The sequence below is a fragment of the Antrostomus carolinensis genome, unplaced genomic scaffold, assembly GCF_000700745.2.
Source record: "Antrostomus carolinensis isolate BGI_N321 unplaced genomic scaffold, ASM70074v2 scaffold8249, whole genome shotgun sequence".
In the NCBI taxonomy this organism is placed as follows: domain Eukaryota; kingdom Metazoa; phylum Chordata; class Aves; order Caprimulgiformes; family Caprimulgidae; genus Antrostomus; species Antrostomus carolinensis.
In genome coordinates, this window is record NW_010336464.1 from 1,163 (window position 1) to 9,479 (window position 8,317).

The following is an 8,317-nucleotide window of genomic DNA, read 5'->3' on the forward strand; positions in this document are numbered from 1 at the left end:
CAGGTCTTCTCTTGTGCTTGTAGCTATCATACTGATGTCCCCATCTGGTCTTCTAGGAATTTAGTAATCATCATCAGTGCTGGTTAATGTTAAATAGCTCACAGCTCTTAACAGAAGAGCAAAACAGTGCTTTCAACAGAATCAGAGGCATCAACGTTTCAAAACAGACAGTCATTAAAAAAATATTAAACCTGGAGCAGGTCCACACTCCAGACATTAATAACTCTCAAAGCAAATCTTTACATATAAATAAACACTTGTGATGGACCCCCCCAATAATAATCTAATAAATTATCTGGCTATGTAATCCTTTTTCTCACTTCATTCAGCATCCAAATGAGGAAAAATATACTAGAGAAAGTTTTCTGTTCCTGCAGGCTGATCCAAACCATATTTATAGGAGCCTTTGTCACTGAGCTCAAGAAATTGCTCCTGTAAGAGTCTTCTGGAGATAAATATAACCAGACCTGCTCTGAATGCACAGTCCTGGTTTGTGGATGATTTTGTAGGGGGCAGGTTGCAAAATGCCTTCCTTATCCTCTTTCATGGACAGTTGGAAAGACTTACTGGGGTCAATCCCCACTACCTTCTTCTTATGGATCCTGAGGTTCAGGTGGAGGTGGGAGAGACAGTCAATAGCATAGATAACAAGGATTGGTCATTTCCACTTCAAGGCTGAGACCTAATCACTCTTCTGTGGCTCCAAATCCCTGAGCAATATTCTAAGTTACTCTCATACCAGCATCTCTATCAAACCCAAAATGTAGCAGAGGAATAATTTTTTAGATTGGGTTGTGTGGTGACCATGGTCTTTAGTGATGCCCTGGATTTGTTATGTGTACTGGTTCTCAACACCATAGAGCTTTCAAGGGCTGGATCTAGTATGTTTCTAGGTCACATGGAGGAGAAAATTTTTAAGTGTAAATGGATAAGAAGCAGAAACTCTGTAGCAGTGCTCAGCTGTCCAAAATGTTTCCCACCTCATAAGGCTAGAGATGCTGGGACCCTCAGTCATATATGCATGATCAACTCCTCAGTGATCATGGGTAGGATCACTGTTGGGATCCAGAAGGTGAAGTGGTTTTGCAGAAAGGAAACCCACTTAGGGTATGATTCTAATGTCTGGATATTTCAAGGGGCTCCATGGCTTAGTTTGGGAACCCTAGATATCAGGAACTGTTATCTAATAAATATCTATGAGGAAATATCTGCTGCTGTCAAGCTGAACATTCAAACTCATATTAAATATACTTTTGACACTTTCCACTACCAGTTTTTATCAGACATGGAAAACTTACTGGGCATTTCACATATGTATTTTGGGGAGAAATCAATTTGGAACTGGTGAAAGATGGTTGATTGTCTGTCCTGGGAGCAAAAGTCCTCTAAGTTGGTGAGCTGGGCAAACATCTCCCATATCACTACATGAACATGCCTGGTTCTCTTTCCATCCCTAGCTGGAGAAAGACAGATTGATGTGAAAAGATTAACCAGGCTCCATGGATAGCTCCAGATCCTTCAGTGGTCAATGTGAAAAGATATTAGAAATGTCTGGTCTATGCTAATGCTCTGGGTTGGTCCTCGGATCAAGGTTGCTGTTTAACTCCAGATTTTAGATGTGTTTTATGATATGGAACTTGGTCTTTAGGTACAGTAAGGAGCCCCACTTTCTTATTTCTTACCAGCATACCCAAACCTCTCCCTACATAGAAGGGTTTTTGGTGTTTTGGATATGTCAGAACAGTTTGGAAAAGCAACCAGCACATTCTCTTTGATGCTGTTATTTGGTTTATTGACAGAGGTGCAAACACCTCTGTGCTCCACTCAGTTCTGATCTCTATTCTGCAATTAGCAGCATGTGTCATGGATCAAGGAATGGCTGTGGCATCCCAGATGAGTCTAACCCTGTGGAAAAGAACCACATTAGTCAACACAACTGGTATCCAAGTCTGATGCCCTAAACAGCACCAAAAAGGAATGAGACAAGATGGTGCCTTCAGCATCAGAAGCACAGAGAAAGCAGATTATGTTTGATAGTCTCTTTTACTGTCTTCTCATTCACAGTCATCTCAAGCCCTCCCTACAAGCAATTTGTCTTCCTCTTCATCCTCCACCACCCTTCTCACTTCTCATTCAGCTTCCTCCTTGGTAGCTTTGTATTTATAGAGACCTAGCTCCATCTCCTTATTTTCCTTGCAATGATTTATGAGTGACAAAGCCCTTCTCTGAATCATAAAATAAAATCATAGAATGTTGTGATCTGGAAGGGACCCACAAGGTTCATCAAGTCCAACCCCCGTCCTTGCACAGGACAGTCCCAATATTCAGACCATGTATCTGGGGGCCTTGTCCAAATGCTTCTTGTTCTCAAGGTAACTGTACTCTTCTATCAGCACTACAGGAACACCTTTTTTTATTTCCCTGTCCCACTTCTATACATCCTCCAGAGTCATATTATTATTAAAGATAATTACATATACAGAGGTCATGTACATTGACAAAGAGGTTATGTTGGTGACTTGGACCATTGCTTTTGAGCCCAGTCTGTCTGTATCCTGTTCCCTGAAACAACTTTGACTCACAAGCTGATGTCAGCTAAGCTTGTCTGAAAAAGCTGAAAGACAATGATGTTCCAACAGGTTTTGTGAAAATTAATGCCCCAGCAGGGCTGAAGTAGCTCAGCTGGGAGAGCGTTAGACTGAAGATCTAAAGGTCCCTGGTTCAATCCCGGGCTTCAGCAGTGGTTTCCTGTAGTTTTTTTGTGCCCGGTGCTGGGCTTTCAGTGCAAGACAGACATGGAGCTACTGACCAGAGTCCAGCAGAGGTCCAGGAAGATGATGAAGGGACTGGAGCATCTTTCATATGAGGAGAGGATGAGAGACCTGGGACTGGTTGCCCTGGTAGGTTGTGGAGTCTCCATTCCTAGAAATATTCAAAAGCCATGTGGATGTGATCTTGGGCAACTGTCTCTAGGTAGCCCTTCTAGAGTAGGGGGTTGGACCAGATGACCTCCAGAGATCCCTTCCAACCATTCTGTGTGTAAAAGAGAAAGACACAAGTTTATGTCTACAGAAGAGAAAAGTAAGACTAATGTCATCCTCACATATTTCCATCAGCAGTGACCACTTGGCTAATCAGCACAGCCATCCGGGCTGACCAACCAGCCAACAAACAGTTGTAATTAAGATTCAGGTATCAGAAGAACCACATCTACATATAAATAAAAGTAGGTTCATATGTTCCTATCCTTACAGAACCGTTTATTGAATTCATTTTTTTTTTCTTTTTAATTTCAGACAAGTTAATAGCTCTGTGGACAGAGACTGCTTCAAAATTATCTCATCACCTGCTCTGAAATCCTAGTGTCTGTCATCTGTTGCAAGATCTGCAATGCTACGTCACAGGCAGAGCCCCCGAATAAACTTCCGTTCTCATTTAAGACACCATCTGTGTCCCATTTCTGCAGCGCTTGGCAGAGATCGCTTCCCTTCTATGGTATGTTTGTTCCCCTCACTGAGCTGCAGTCTTCTTTGGAGGTGGGAAAGTCAGCAGGTGGAACGGATGCCAGCTCTGTGCAAATGGAAATCACTTTGCTGTAACAGTGTCCTTGGGTAGAAGGGTGTTTTTGGTGTTCAATCTTGGTCAGGTGGTCCTGGAGCAGACTCAAGGGCAACCCACAGAAGAGCTAGAGCCAATCCTAGGTTGTATTTGGCTGCAAGAAGGGGAAGAGGGTGAAATGAGGTGCTGATTGTTAATGAGAGCAAGAGCAATGAGGTGAGTAAGATCTAAACTGGGTACATCATGGACAGGTGGACAGATTCAAATGCACTGGAACACCTAATTGCTCTGGGTCCTTTTACCAGGTAATCATAGAATCATATAATGGTGTGGGTTGGAGATGACCTTTAAAGGTCATCTAGTCCAACTTCCCTGCAGTGAGTAAGGACATTGTCAACTAGACCAGGTTGCTCAGAGCCCCATCCAACCCAATCTTGAATGTTTGCAGGGATAGGGCTTCTACCACCTCTCTGGGCAACCAGTTCCAATGTTTCAGCACTCTTCTTGTAAAATTAATGGAGTTCATAATCTTTCCTTCCTATTATGCAATTAAATGAAGTTTTATTGCAGAATTCAGACAGTTACAATCCCACCCCTAAAAAAAAGCATAAATAGCCTTAGCTTAGGTTCTCTATCAAACCAGCTGAATGATCTATGCAAATTGCATTGCTATGCCTCAGTTTCCCTGGTTGTAGCAATGACAACTGCCTTCCCTTACCTTCCCCAAGTCTGGTGAGATTTAACTGGCAGGTAAAAAGTACTTTGTGTTCTCAGCTTGGTTGTGTGTGTTATCCCAGCACGTGTCCCTGCGGATGATGCTGTATTACTCACACACCTCTCAAATCCTCTTTTTCTCTAACTCATTTTATTTGCAAGAATTACGAACAGTCATGTTATCCAGGAAGGTACAACCTTCAGAATGTTGGCATCAGCGTCACTGAGCTGTGCTCAGGAGACTGTTCCTCAGGAACTCCTTATGACTTTCAGGTGAATTTACCTCAAAACTGATCGGAAATGGGGAGGGAGGAGAAATAGGGAAGAAGAGGACAGCTCATCTCAGAAGAACAGCGAAAGATGAGGTAAATAATAAGAAAACAGCGTAGGAAAGAGGGTGATGGACTGGAGATGATGTAAGAGATTACAGAAGCCTGGGTCACCATTGGTACAGACCATTTTAGACAGCCAAGGACTTTGGGATTCATCTGGAATGAGAGACTCTATCACATAAATGGAGATGAGAAAAAATTTGAGCATTTTGCATATCATGGCAAAGGCTAGGGGAGATTGAGTGTGGTTTGTGTGCATCTGGAGGCAATAAAGAAAAAGAATGAAGAATATATGGTCAAGTCAGAAGGTAGCACTATAAGGAATGGATCTAAACCAGTTAAAGATGTGTACTAGCTGTAAATTCAAAAGTTTCTACCAGTCAGTATACAGTAGTTCTCAGTGAGCTCTTTCCTTCAGGAATGGCAAGACCTGCTAGAAAAGTATTGCAACAGGTCTTCTAGGGATTGTATCACATGTGGTGGCTGAGAACCATCTTCTCATCCCTCATTTTCATTTTGCTTCACCACCCTCTCTTTGACCACAGTAGTTCATGACACTGAGGATACTCAGGTTTTGTTAAACATAACAAAGTAGATGAATGTGCTGGGACAGTTATTTTTTTCTGTAGCAGCTTGTATGGGTCTATGTTTTGAATTTTTGCTGAAAACAGTGTTAAAGGTGCAGAGATGGTTTTGTTATTGCTGAGCAGAACTTACATAGAGTCAAGGCCTTTTCTGCTTCTCACACCACCCCACCAGTGAGCGGGCTGGAGTTGCACAAGAAGTTGGGAGGGGACACCTGAACCCAACTGACTAAAAGAATATTCCATACTCTATGATGTCATGGTCATCATATAAAGCTGTGGGAAGAAAAAAGAAGTGGGGTGATGTTCAGACCGATGGCATTTGTCTTCCCAAGTAACCAATATAGAATCATAGAATCATAAAATGGTTTGGGTTGGAAGGGACATTAAAGATCATGTAGCTCCAACCCCCCCGCCATCGAACCCCCATCCAATCTGCCCTTGACCACTTCCAGGGAGGGGGCATCCACAACTTCCTTGGGCAACCTGTTCCAGTGTCTGACCACCCTCACAGTGAAGAACTTCTTCCTCATATCTCATCTAAACCTCCCCTCTTTCAGCTTAAACCCATTTCCCCTTGTTCTGTCATTAACTGCCCTTATGAAAAGTCCCTCCTCAGCTTTCTTGTAGGCCCCCTTCAGGTATTGGAAGGCTGTTATAAGATCTCCCCGGAGCCTTCTCTTCTTCCAGGCTGAAGAGGATATGCATGATGGAGTCCTGTTTTCCTGAAGATGGCTGAACATCTGCCTGCTGATGGGAAGTAGTGAGTGAATTTCTTGTTTTTCTTTGCTTGCATGCATGGCTTTTGCTTTACCTGTTAAACTGTCTTTATCTCAGCCCACAAGTTTTCCCACTTTTACCTTTCCAGTCCTCTCTCCCATCTTACTAAGGGGGAGTGATCAAGTGGCTGTGTGGTTCTTAGTTGTGGTTGGGGTTGAACCATAACAATGAAGAAGGCATGATGAAACAAAACCTTCTATTCTATTCTTCATTCTCCTTCTGAAGTTGTGGTTTTGGAGTTTTTTTGTTTGTTTTTTTTTTTTTTTGTTTGTTGGTTTGTTTGTTTGGCTGGGGTTTTTTTTATGAAAAACTAAGTCTTGTGTAGGCCACACAAACCAGGGAAGCACCTAGGTTTTAACCTGCTTTTGCAGGTGTTTTATTCCTCTTTACTTTTGAGATTGTAGACCAAAACTCTCTTTGGACACTGCTCATTTACCTTTAAAGCATACATCAGTACCAGCTTTGATAAACTAATTAATGTCTTGTGAATCCTGTCATGTCATCAATCCTCCTTGGCAAAGATGAAGGATTTGGAGACTAACAGCAGGCTAGAGGATATGGGAAGGTAGGACCAACATGGGGTTTTGTTTATAGTTTTTTAGTCTTAGAAGAGACTATCACGCCTGACTCTCACTATCATTAGCCCGTAACCATGACAGTCACATGGGATGGAAGTGTGGGTTACATCAAAGGATCTCCATTCCTACAGAATAGATATAATTCTGGCTAAAACCAGCTGTCAGGAGGGACTCAGATCCTATGGGCAAGTGGAACAGGGAAGGAGATAGATCTGACCTTGCCCTTTACCTCCAGCTAGTTTCACAGAATCATAGAATGGTAGAGATTGGAAGGGACCTCTGGAGATCATCTGGTTCAACCACGCTGCCAAAGTAGGTTCACCTAGAGCAGGTTGCAAAGGAAAGCATCCAGGTGGGTTTTGAATACCTCCAGAGAAGGAGATTCCATAACCTTTCTGGGAAGCCTGTTCCTGGCAGCTCTGGCACCCTAGTTATTTCTAGGGAGGGCAAAATGAGAAACAACACTTATTCCTACCTTGGTTGCATTATTCACTAGATTCCCACCTTGATTCCCACCTTGGTTGCATTATTTACTAGATTCCCACCTTGGTTGCATTATTCACTAGGGAACAACCTTGTTCTCCAGCCATTCCATCTCTCCGACTGGTAGAACACTGAAAAGGCAATTTTGGCTCTGCATCCTTGGTCCAGAGACGATTTCAGCTGGGTCACCAGAACAGAATGATGGCAATCATGGGTAAGACCACAGCTCCATAAAACCTTGGGTTGGTCAGAAGAGGGTGGTTTGAGAAAAGTTTTAATACAGGGGCCTGTGGAAAAACCTTTCCTTTGGTTATCCCAGCACACAAATTTAGAGGCACTGGGGCTTCTTGGAAGTGCTTGGAAGCCCCTGGAAGTGTTTAAGGCCAGGCTGGGTGAGCACTGGGGTTTCTTGGAAGTGTTTGGAAACCCCTGGAAGTGTTTAAGGCCAGGCTGGATGAGGCTTTGAGCAACCTGGTCTAGTGGAAGATGTCCCTGCTGATGGCAGGGGGGTTGGAACTAGATGATCTTTAAGGTCCCTTCCAACCCAAACCATTCTATGATTCTAGATTCTGTGATTCTATGATTCTTCAGCTGCCAGTTGCCTTTTTCTTGGAAGTGTTTGGAAACCCCTGGAAGTGTTTAAGGCCAGGCTGGATGAGGCTTTGAGCAACCTGGTCTAGTGGAAGATGTCCCTGCTGATGGCAGGGGGGTTGGAACTAGATGATCTTTAAGGTCCCTTCCAACCCAAACCATTCTATGATTCTAGATTCTGTGATTCTATGATTCTTCAGCTGCCAGTTGCCTTGGTCATATGATGTTTAACAGCCCTGATGCATCTGACTATGAGGATTTTATCTGAAACAGTTAAAACTCTGTCTTGATAATTTTGATAATTTTTGGTTGATGTGGTCTGTTACTTGCTGATACTTCTGGTGCCTTTGCTCATTTTGGCAGGAGAAGCAGAAAGTGTCCCTGTTGATGGCAGGGGGCTTGGAACTAGATGATCTTTAAGATCGCTTCCAACCCAAATCATTCTATGATTCTATGACAAGATAGAGGTGCCCCCAAACCAATCTCCAAAAAGTTGAATTGATTTAAGGTCCTCTTTCTTTCCTTCCTGTATTCACACAGAGACTGACATTCACCAGAAGCCTAGTTATGTGCATGCTCACTGGGTAGACTATGTGTGTGCAGCTGGTCTGCTCTCAGATCAACCTGTGGAAAGTTTCATTAAAATTGAGCAGTTTCACCAAAAGACACGGCAACGAAGATCAGTAATCTCATTTTT

General features: G+C 43.0%; 1 non-coding gene across 1 annotated transcript; it reads left to right on the plus strand.

Annotated features, from left to right (window-relative positions):
* Nucleotides 1-2,667: 2,667 nt before the first annotated feature.
* TRNAF-GAA (transfer RNA phenylalanine (anticodon GAA)) lies at nt 2,668-2,740 on the plus strand. Its single transcript has one exon. It is a non-coding gene; the product is annotated as a tRNA-Phe (tRNA).
* The last annotated feature ends 5,577 nt before the right edge of the window (nt 2,741-8,317 follow it).